The 11341-nt window shown below is 46.8% G+C and overlaps 1 pseudogene; it reads right to left on the bottom strand.

Annotated features, from left to right (window-relative positions):
* Positions 1–9199: 9199 nt before the first annotated feature.
* On the bottom strand, positions 9200–9722 carry LOC111546827 (annotated as a pseudogene).
* Between the last annotated feature and the right edge of the window lie 1619 nt (positions 9723–11341).

The following is an 11341-nucleotide window of genomic DNA, read 5'->3' as shown; positions in this document are numbered from 1 at the left end:
CGCCACACTTCAGTATTAATCAGCCACTTGCATAGGGGAGAGTGACTCACTCTTTCAGGACATTTTTCACAAAAGCCCATCTGGCAATGTCCTGCCAGGAAAAGGGACCACCCTGGCTGCCCTCCTTCTCCCTCTCCAGGGGCTTCAAAGCCACAGGCCTGAGTGTTCACTGTCAAGGGAGCACATAGATACTGTCACCGCAGCTGAGGACCAATTAGCTCTTTGAGGCTGCTGTTCTGCAGAGACAGAACTATAAAAAGGAGATCTGTTTATGTCACAGGTACCAAAGGCAAGGGGACCCTTGGTGCCACTTGCTTAGGGACATCGCTCATTGTGTAGCACGTGTGAACTTCACTCGTACATCCTTGGTCTTGTTCCATTTCCATAAGCTCGTGTCCCGGTTATATTCAGGAAGCTCAGCCCCTGGTCCCCTGGAATGCGCTAAAGCAGAAAAGGAAAAAGTCGCACTGCTATTCTTAGTCAGCTTCATAATGAGGAGCTTCAGATTCTCTATAAAATGAAAGAGACTCAATTGGGTGAGGTCACCAGGTCACAATCTCCCTGAGAACACTGCTATTCAGAGCAAACCTCCTTCCCAGAGAGGTCCTTAAAGTTTAACATCAGTCAACGGCAGCGAGACTCTGTGAGAACACAATCTGAAACTGAGCCTCTGTGTGCCGTCTATTATGGGGAGATCCGGTTTACCTTGTGTGCAATTTTAGATCATCAAAGGTGACATTGAGTGCTAGCTCCTAAATTTCAATCACAGCCTTAACCACCCTGTGATTTAGCCAATAGCAGTTCTGTGGCTCTTGGAAAACAAAAGGCCACCTTCACAAGCCTGGGGAAGGGCTTACCCTGCAGTGGAAGGCAGAGAAGCACACACAGTAAAAACCGTGCAACAAAAACATGTTTGCTGAGTTGCTACGGCAGAACATGGGATTGTGATGTCCCTGGTAGCATGCTGTCAGATATTTTTCTATATGGGACTTCTTCTCTTTTAGTTCAGAATTTATGTAGTATGACATGTATCTTCACACTTAACATCAAACTCAGTAAAAGTGAAAGCAGCACCCAAGGAAGGAAAAAGTGTGCCCTTCACATTGCTACCCACTGACGCATCCCCAGACAAAGACACATCTCAAATAAATCTTGTTGAGTGAAAAGGGCAGACACAATGAGTATATGTTGTTACGATTCCACGTAGAGGAAGCCTAAGGACAGGTGAAATGAATCTGTGATGATAGAAATCAGGAAGTGTTTGCCTCTGAATGATGTTCTTGATCGGGAAGGGGAATGAAGGAGTCTGGGGTAATAGATATCGTTGTCTACATGGGTATATGCATATGCAAACATTCCTCAAGCTAGACTGTATATAAGTTACGCCTTGATTCTAAAAATTAGCCCTGAAGTTGGGATTTCTAAGACCACTCATTAAAGGCAGTGGCGGATCCCCGTTCCCTGGCCCACCCTCAGTCCTCCCCTGCCTGAATAGGCCCAATATCGCCCAGTGCTGCTTGTTGTCCCTCACGAGCGGTGGCGGTCCCACTGCTCATCTGGCCCATGGTTCCCCCATATGGAAATTCTGGGACACAGCCAGGGCACCCACTTTTCTCTGTGCTCACCCAGCTCATCCAGTCTGTGTTTTTCCCTCCTGTTGACCAAAATACTGCAGTGAGACTGCTGTCAAGATGAGACGGATATGTTCTGGCATTTCCCTACCACCTCGGTCCCCCTCACCATTCCCCTTTGGAAATACACATCCCCAGCCTGATGCGGTCTGACCTGCAGTCGCTCCGTGCTTCTGACTCTGCAGCGGCCCCGGGAACCTGCCCCACCCACTTTGCTGTCTGCTCTATTCAATTCCTTTTTCTTGGTGAATCACAACCTCCATGCTCACTTCTGCCCTGTTTATGAGTCACTCTACGTGCTGGAACCTGAACTGAAACTGGATTGCAAAACTCTCGTGCCAAATCACGACAGGAGTCTGACCTCGGCTCTCCCAGCTCATCCCTGGGCAGCCCCAGAGCCCGTGCTTCTCCCCGTCTCTCTCACCCGAGGGCAGCTCTCTGATTTGATATGGGCTTTCGGTTATTAGGTTTCACTCTGGGTGTGCAGAACAATACTAGGATGCTACGGGTTTAGTAGGCATTGGCATTGGGATGCTTAATCAAAACAGGGAGAAACTTGGAGACATCTTTGGCAAAGCTCAGATGCAAAACTGTATTGAGAGATAAGCACTATTACAGGTTTCTTCTTCAGTGTGGTGACATTTTTAAATGGGAGCAGAGGAATTTTTTCCATTTGTTTCCTTCTATTAACAGCATCCCTTATAACATGCCTGAGATCTGAGGGAAACAGTCACCCGTGTTTTATTTTTGCCTCATACTATATAAATCAGAAGCAAGGTAAATTTCTGCATGTGTACTCCCCTGAGACCAATGTTCCCTGAACCTGGCACGCACCTTCAGAGCCCTGGCACTGGGTGTGAATTTCAAAATCATATTTTTCTCTCCAAATAATTGTCCTTGTCCATGCCCAGTCAGGTGTTTCCTCACATAAATCCCTAGGTTTAAATTAAAATCCAAACAGAAAGGAACTGCTACTCATTTTTTAACCATTTAAATAGAATAGCTTTCTGCATCCACATTAATTCTGTTTACAGGCTATATTTACTATGAATTCTTTATTTGTATTATGGGTTTATATTTGCAAAAATAATTTATGTTGTTTAATTCATCAGCCCTTATGGTACCTTTGGAAGAGCAAAATTATACTCCCATTTCGGAGGCAAAAAAGCACAAATCAAGGTCATGTCTGAGAAAGCCTTTAAGAACTCAAGGCTTGCGTTTCCAATTTGTGTCTTCGTTTATAAGTTTTTCCAAATCCTTTGGTTCCGTGACCACTGCCTTCCCCTCAGCCACCCAAAACATTGTTGGGAATGCCATTCACTGTGACTCCATGGATGCCAAAGGAGCGGTGATCCTACAGAAAGCCCAGGGTTCCTTCATGTGGCCCTCGAGGTTTCTGAAGAGAAAACCCTAGAATGCTTCAGGGTTTCAACTGTTGGAAACTCTCCCTGCTTTTCATTCCTCTAATCGTTTACAGTCTCCAAAACCTCAAAGGCTTATTTATCTTTTTGACCCCTAAAGGTTCTCATAACACCAGCAGTGGACCAGCGCTGTCTAGGTGTAAGAATAAAAATTTTCTGGGTCCAGGGCTGGAATTGTTAGGGAGGACCGTGGTGATGCATCCTACATTTCTTTTTTTGGAGACAGAGTCTTGCTCTGTCTCCCAGGCTAGAGTGCAGTGGCGCGATCTTGGCTCATTGAAGCTTCTGCCTCCTGGATTCAAGCGATTCTCCTGCCTTAGCCTCCAGAGTAGCTGGGATTACAGGAGCCCGCCACCATGCCCAGCTAGTTGGTTCAGGGTTTTCCATGGTGACTGACCCCATCTCTGGCACTCCCCCAATGTGGTTATGCTGCTGTCAGCAAAACACTCAGTAGGTCTGAGTTTTAGGGTCTCCTTCAATGTCAAAAGCCAATTCTTCTTGCCACTTACCTATTACCCAGGAAAATGTAAGGATTCATGCTGTTTACTGTTTCTTCTGTGTGCTTAAATGTGAGAGACATGGGGCATTTGCTTGGAGATACATGGGCATTTATTTCAACTTCAGGATGTCGCTGAGTTTCCCTGAAAGCATTCTCTTGGGATGCTTGAGGAAAAAAAAAAAAAAAAACCCTTCCAGCATTTTTGATGCTAACATTATTAACGGCTTTAAACATGCAACAGTTCCCGGATTTAGGAGGATCTTACTAACGCTACTCAGGGATGACATTGCCTTGGACAGCCAGTCACCTTATTTCCTAACTAGATAAGGGCCTACACATTATATTGTGAGAGAGAGACCAAAATTCTATCAGCCACAAGGTAGGCTGGAGAAACCCCAAATCCTTTTTCTACCTTGTCACTGGGTTGCAAGACATTACCTACCGCTATTCCAATCGCTAATTGGTGCTTTCTGCTATACAACAAATGAGCTAAAACTCCTGAGTTGGTTTCATTTCCTTTAAAGTCTGCTCATTACTAAGAAGTACCAACCCTCAAGCTTATTAAAACCAGAGTGTGGGCTGCTTATCACCAGGGGCTGCGTCCTTCCACTGTAAGAGAACTCAATTTGCATCTCCCGGGATTTTCCCTCACCTCCTCTGGGTAGCTTGAGCGAGTCTCTGCAAGCCTCACTGGGACAGGGAGCGGACAGCATTTTATCCACGGATCCATGAATCATCACCACCACATATTCTCAGCAGCAAAACTGGCTTTCCACTACCTGAGGCTGTCTCTTAAATACAAACAATTCTCCACTTCTAAACAGTGCATTTTCAAGCAATTGTTAGAAATGCAGAATGTGGCTGAGCTAGGTGGCTCACGCCTGTAATCTCAGCACTTTGGGAGGCTGAGGCGGGTAGATTACCCGAGGTCAGGTGTTTGAGATCAACCTGGCCAACATAACAAAACCCCATCTCTACTAAAAATACAAAAATTAGCCGGGCATGGTAGCAGGTGCCTGTAATCCCAGCTACTTGGGAGGCTGAGGCAGGAGAATTGCTTGAACCCGGGAGGCGGAGGTTGCAGTGAGCTAAGATCGCGCCACTGCACTCCAGCCTGGGAGACAGAGCGAGATTCTGGCGAAGGAAGGAACGGAGGGAGGGAGGAGGGAAGGGAGGGAGGGAGGGAAGGAAGGAAGGAAGGAAGGAAGGAAGGAAGGAAGGAAGGAAGGAAGGAAGGCAGGAAGGAAGGAAGGAAGGCAGGCAGGCAGGCAGGCAGAATGCATCACCACAGTCCTCCCTAACAATTCCAGCTCTGGATCCGGAAAATTTTTATTCTTACAACTAGACAGCTCTTGTCCACTGCTGCTGTTGTGAGAACCATTAGGGGACAGAAATATAAACAAGCATTTGAGGTTTTGGAGACTGTAAGAGATTAGAGGAATGAAAAGCAGGAAGAGTTTCCGGCAGTTGAAACCAGGAGAGAAGCAGCAGTGAGAAATATTCTGCCTGCACACTGAATGACAGGATGGGCCACATGATCCTCTCTAACTCTGCCTAGAAATATTCACGCTCTGTTGTTAACCTGTTGTTAAGAAGCTGCTCCCCCTGGTGCCGGGAACACCCTGCACGTGTCCACATAAGCCCTGCAGGCAGGGGAGACGGGAGCCGCAGCTCCTCTGAACCCGCAGAACACCTTACGGCCCTCCCCGAAAGGCCCTCTCCCCTTCCCTGCCTGTCTCTTCTGGGAGGCTGTTAGGGGAACATCGCACACCGGGGCCTATTGTGGGGAGGGAGGAGGGGGAAGGGATGGCACTGGGAGTTATACCTGATGTAAATGACGAGTTGATGGGTGCTGACGAGTTGATGGGTGCAGCACACCAACATGGCACATGTATACATATGTAACAAACCTGCACGTTGTGCACATGTACCTTAGAACTTAAAGTATAACAAAAAAAAAAAAAAAAAAAGAAGGTTATTTCCCATCATCTCCCAGGCTGTGAATAAGAATGAAGTTTCCTTTCTTGCCCTCTTGGAAAGAAAAAAAAACCTGCAGATGATGAATCTGCTTAGCTGCCGTCTGAGACTGGGCTCTCAGCAACAGGGTTCCTCCCAACTCAAGCTGCAGGCATGGTTCCTTCTGCCTTGGTGTCCTGCTCTTTCACGTGTGGGAAAGGACCGTGGGGAACTGGCACTTTGGTGGGTCTTTCCTTTCTCTCTAGGTGAGCAATACACTGAGAGAGTCTCATTGTACTTCTACCGTCCAGTCAGTCCGAACTTGGCCTTAACCACTCCTGTGCCCCACACATGTTAGCTATTTAAGATCCATCTGGGTAAGAGGTAATTCTTTTGAAAATCCAAATAATTATAGGGCCACCATGGTTAACTTTTTGGCAGGAAGGGGAGCAGTTCATAGAGCCCTCTGTGCATACGTTCGCTCAGAAAAATGTAACCGCACAAATATTTGTATACATTTTCTAGAAGGGTATATATATATATATATATATATATACTCCCTGGGTCTCAGGCAGAAACCTCTGCTGTCAAGGGATTTAGGTCCAACCAATCACTCAAGCCATGAAATAAAATAGTATTACCAGACTGATGTTCTCATATTTATGAGGCACCATGCTAAGCAGTTGAGTTGCAACAATGGACAAAGACTGCCTGTCCTCATGGAACATACAACCGGCCTTCCCAATGCAAAAGGCAGACGCTAATCACACAGTCATAGACATCAACACAAGTGCAGCTGCAGGAAGTAAACAGGAGAGGTGCATCGTACCATGAGGACTTACAGGAGGATCTGAACCAGCCAGGGAGACCAGAAAAGTATGCCCTGAGAAAATATGATTGAGCTGAAAGCGGAAGGGTGGCAAAAGCAGCGAGGGCTGCATGTGCCAAGGTCCTGTGGCAGATGGTACCAGGGAATCTGCAGGGAGGGGGCCCATGTGGCTGGGGTGCAGGGAGCAAGGGACAGTGTGGATGAGAAGAGGCAGGAGAGGTGTAAGAGGGGCAGCAACCCAGGTCCTTCTGAGCCTCAGTAAAGGATCCTCCATGCTGTGAGAAAAAATGAGAGGACTTTCAACTAGAGGTGGGTGGGCGTGCTGACCTGATTTGATTTGTGTCTGAAGCTGGACTGCAGCACAGAGGATGAGCTAGATGCGGCTGCAGCAGACATGGGAGAGCCCATGGGGCCCCACGCTGGGAGACCAGGTGTGAGATTAGAGAACTGCTAGAGTCGGAGGGAAGGGGAAGATTGGAGAGCTATTTCTAAATATTTTTAAATTGTTCATTACTATGGTTACATAGTAGTTGTACATATTCATGGGCTGCACGTGATATTTTGCTACGAGCATACAAGGTATAACGATCAAATGTGGGTAAGTGGGGTATCTATCACCTCAAGCATTTATCACTTCTTTGTGTTAGGAACATTCCAATTCCACTTTTTCAGTTATTTTAAAACACCTAATAAATTATTGTTAACTATAGTTGCCCTATTGTGCAACTGAACACTAGGTCTTATTCCTTCTAGCTAACTGTATTTTTGTACCTACTAACCATCCTTTCTCTAGCCCCTGCTCCATACTTCCCTTCCCAGCCTCTGGTAACCAGCATTCTGCTCTCTATCTCCATGAGTTCAATTTTTTTTAGCTCTCACATATGAGTGAGAAGTCACAGTATTTGTCTCTCTGTGCCTGGCTTATTTCACTTAACATAAGGTCCTCCAGTTTCATCCTTGTTGTTGCAAATGACAGGATTTCATTCTTTTTCAGGCTGAACAATATTCCATTATGTATATGTACCACATTTTCTTTATCCATTCATCCACTGATGGACACTTAAGCTGATTCCATATCTTGGCTAATGTGAATAGTGCTGCAACAGACATGGGGATGCAGATATTTCTTAAACGTATGGATGTCTTTTCGCTTGGATACATACCCAGCAGTGGTGTTGCTAGATCACATAGTATTTCTATTCGAGAGCTGATACGGTTTGGATCGCCCCCCAAATCTCACGCTCAATTGTAACCCTCAGTGTTGGAGGTGGGGCCTGGTGGGAGGTGAACGTACCATGGGTGTAGTTTCTAATGGTTTAGCTCCATTCGCCTAATACTGTTTTCATGATAGTAAGTGAGTTCTCATGAGATCTGGTTGTTTAAAAGTGGGTAGCATCTCCCCCACATTTTTCCTCCTGCTCTGGCCATGCGAAACGTCTCACTTCCCCTTTTGCCTTCTGCCATGACTGTAAGTTTCCTGAGGCCTCCTCAGAGGCCAAGCAGTTGCCAGCATCATGCTTCCTGTATAGCCTACAGAACTGTGAGCCAATTAAACCTCTTTTCTGTATAAATTACCCGGTCTCAGGTATTTCTTTATAGCAATGTGAGAACAGGCTAATACAAGAGTCATTTAGGAGATAAAAGTGGTAGGACTTAACGGAGACATGCTGGGCCGGTCCGAGCATTGTCAGTGGAGAGGAAAAGTTAGTAACTGGAGCATGGGGTGCTCCGAGCTGTGGGTCTCACAGCTGTGGAATGAGGAGCACAGGAGGAAATGCATCCCCCTCCTGTTTTTTAGAGTCACTTGGCTTTGGGAGGATTTCATAATGCTGACTTTTGCCTTCGCTGCCTTTCCTACCTCCTTGCATTGCCCCATCAATCCTCATTCAGATGGTACCTGCTTGCATTTCTTATGGGTATAGATTCCAGAATTAGAAAGAAAACAGATGGCCCAACTAACACCTTCTTTTCACCGGAGGTTTGGAGGTGAAAATACTGCCCAAGATTTTAGATGTGGATGTTTCAAATAAACAAGACATTTATTCCCCCAAAATGTATCCTGTTGACCACTAATCCCCTGAGATGCCCTTCAAATGTTTGCTAAAATAAACTTGTTACACACTTTATATTGTCGTCTTTTTGGGGTATATATGATGCTCATTGGCATGTTAAAGTCTCAGCAGAGTCCTGCAGCAAAGAAACACTAAATCCTGATTTCCTAAAGTGAACTCTTTCACCCTAACTCCTGCTACCATTCCAGGTGCACAGCTCAGGATACCCGTCCTCAGACCTCACTATGATTTCCCTTTTTTATCTTTATTAAAAAACCCTGAATACTTTAATAGTAAAAATATATTTTTATATTTCTCTCTTTTAAAAGATATTTAGTAACAGGCCGGGCACAGTGGCTCACACCTGTAATCCCAGCACTTTGGAAGGCCTAAGGCAGGCAGATCACTTGGGGTCAGGAATTCGAGACCAGCCTGGACAACAAGGCAAAACTCTGTCTCTACTAAAAATACAAAAATTAGCTGGGAATGGTGGCGGGCACCTGTAATCCCAGCTATTTGGAAGGCTGAGGCACGAGAATTGCTTGAATACAGGAAACGGAGGCTCCAGTGAGCCAAGATCATGCCACTGCACTCTAGCCTGGGCAACAGAGCAAGACCCTGTCTCAAAAAAAAAAAAAAAAAGATATTTAATAACAATACTTCAGAAGACTGGATTTAACTGCCCTGCCTTCTCCCTCCTGCCAGTTGTCCACCCTGGCACAGACACATGAAGGTGAAGGCCCCTGGAAAGAAACGTCCCGCTTGGCTGTGACCTGTGGTTCGAGGGTGAAGACACTCTACTCCTTGCAAGGTCAACAGAAAGGCTGTTCCCTCCTGTTCACTGAGCCATCCTGCATCCTAAAGTAGACTCTCTCAGTCATGGGGATGAACAGGCCTGTGTCCACCACACATGGGACCATTTCAGCAGCTACTTCACCCCATTTATGTACCTGGTCAAACTTCTAGCCCAGGATAAAATTCCCATTATCTGTCACCACTGGACCTGCCTTGTTGACAGCCATTTGGAATTCAACCACACGCCTAAACTTCTGGCTCATAGCTCAGCTCACCGGGACGAAGGACACTGGGATTCCCTTGTGCCACTGATTCCCAAGGTTCTTTGAATCTTTCCTGATGACAGGAAAGAAGCTGACAGGCCTGGAAGGAAGTGGGAATGCAGACCAGGTCAGAATCTCCTGCTTCACCTTTCAGCTACTCGCTGCACAGCGTGGACACTTGTAGAACCACTTCCAGTTCCCAGCACGTTTTTATTCCTCAAGTGGTTCTCCACCACCCCGTGTCCCGTCAGTTCTTAGCCTCCTCAACCTTGGACATCATGGAGGGGGGCCAGGCAGAAGCTGTTGGAGTTCCCATAGCTGGTGCTTGTGCTGCCAGCACTGTAGCAGGTCCTGGACTGTGTATGCCCTGAGAGCTGCATGTAGGAACCCTGGAGGTTCCAGCTGTTCCCACCTCCTCTGGAGGATGCACCCACAGCGCACCCCAGAGCAGCACCAGGAGCCACCTGGAGAGGTCGCTGAAGGGCCCAGGGCACTGTCTCCTGATGCCTCACTCTGGCATCTGCTCTGCGATTTCTGTCGTCTCATTACATTAGGGCCTGGAGAAGTTTCTTGGGCTGTTCTTTTTGGGATGCTCCCTCGATTCTTAGTCTCCAGGGTTGGGGAGCTGCTCTCTAGCTCCCACTGAAGCATCCTACCCCTTCTCACCCCTTCAAAATGCTCCATGCTCCACAATCACCCAATTGCTCCTCAGCTGCTTTCAAAGCAAACGTCCGTTGCCTTGGTACAACCACTATCAGCTCTCACAGAGGAAACGCAGTCTGCGCCAGGTGATCCATGCTGATGATGAATGACTAATAGCCCACCACATCCCGCCCCAGAAGACACATCTTATCCCAAACAATCCCTGCTATTGTGATTTTTCATAAACTGACACATGTAGGTCACACCAGGGGCAGAGGTTCTAGGGGCAAAGGAAACACCATAAAAAGCCAACCAGCCCTGATGACTTCCTTGAAGTGGTTTCTCCTCTTCAAATATCTGCTTTTTCTACTCTTGAAATCACAGGATCTATAAAATATTTCCATTATCTAGTTACCCGCTACCCCAGGAGCACCAATGGGTGTGAGCAGCAGAGAGAGAGCTGTTCACGTTTCTGGAGGCTGTGGAGGAAAGGGGGTAGGGGACAAGGCCTGTGATCTAGACGGGTTATGCATGCGGCGCTCGCCAACTCTGGTCTGTTTGTGACAATGCTTACACTATGAAGTCCTCCAAACCCTACGGGAAGACAAGAATGATGCTCATGTACTAGTTATGTAATAACACAAACACTTATGTCTTCGTGCGCCATATTTTTTCATCTGAGATGAGGCAGGTATTGTCTTTGCAAGCACTGACGGCACCCATCGGCTTACGTGGATGGTTCCGTCAGACATCCCTGGATCTTTTTCCTTTGCTTAGCTTCTCTTTGTTCATTCCTCCAGCCTGTCATAAATGTGACTCAATTTTTTCCTTTTCTTTTTTTTTTTTTTTTCGTTTTGAAACGCAGTCTCTCTCTTGTTGCTCAGGCTGGAGTGCAGTGGCACAATCCTGGTTCACAGCAGCCTTGACCTCCTGGGCTCCAGCAATCCTCTCACTTCAGCCTCCCAAGTAGCTGGGACCACAGGCATGCACTACCACACGCATATACGATTATAATCAATATTCGTTTTTGTTTTGTTTTTATAGAGATGGGGTCTCCCTATGTTGCCCCGGCTGGTCTCAAACTCTCCAGCTGAAGCAATCCTCCTGCCTCGGCCTCCCAAAGTGCTGGAATTACAGGCGTGAGCCACTGCGTCCTGCTGTGACTGATCTTAATCAGCTCTTCTAGGTTTCTCAGGGATTCCTTGTGTTCCCCTGGTTAGAGAGAAGCTACCAGATGTTTCTTGAGAGCACACT

Source organism: Piliocolobus tephrosceles, chromosome 18, assembly GCF_002776525.5.
Source record: "Piliocolobus tephrosceles isolate RC106 chromosome 18, ASM277652v3, whole genome shotgun sequence".
Lineage (NCBI taxonomy): Eukaryota > Metazoa > Chordata > Mammalia > Primates > Cercopithecidae > Piliocolobus > Piliocolobus tephrosceles.
This window is presented reverse-complemented; position numbering and strand designations above follow the sequence as displayed.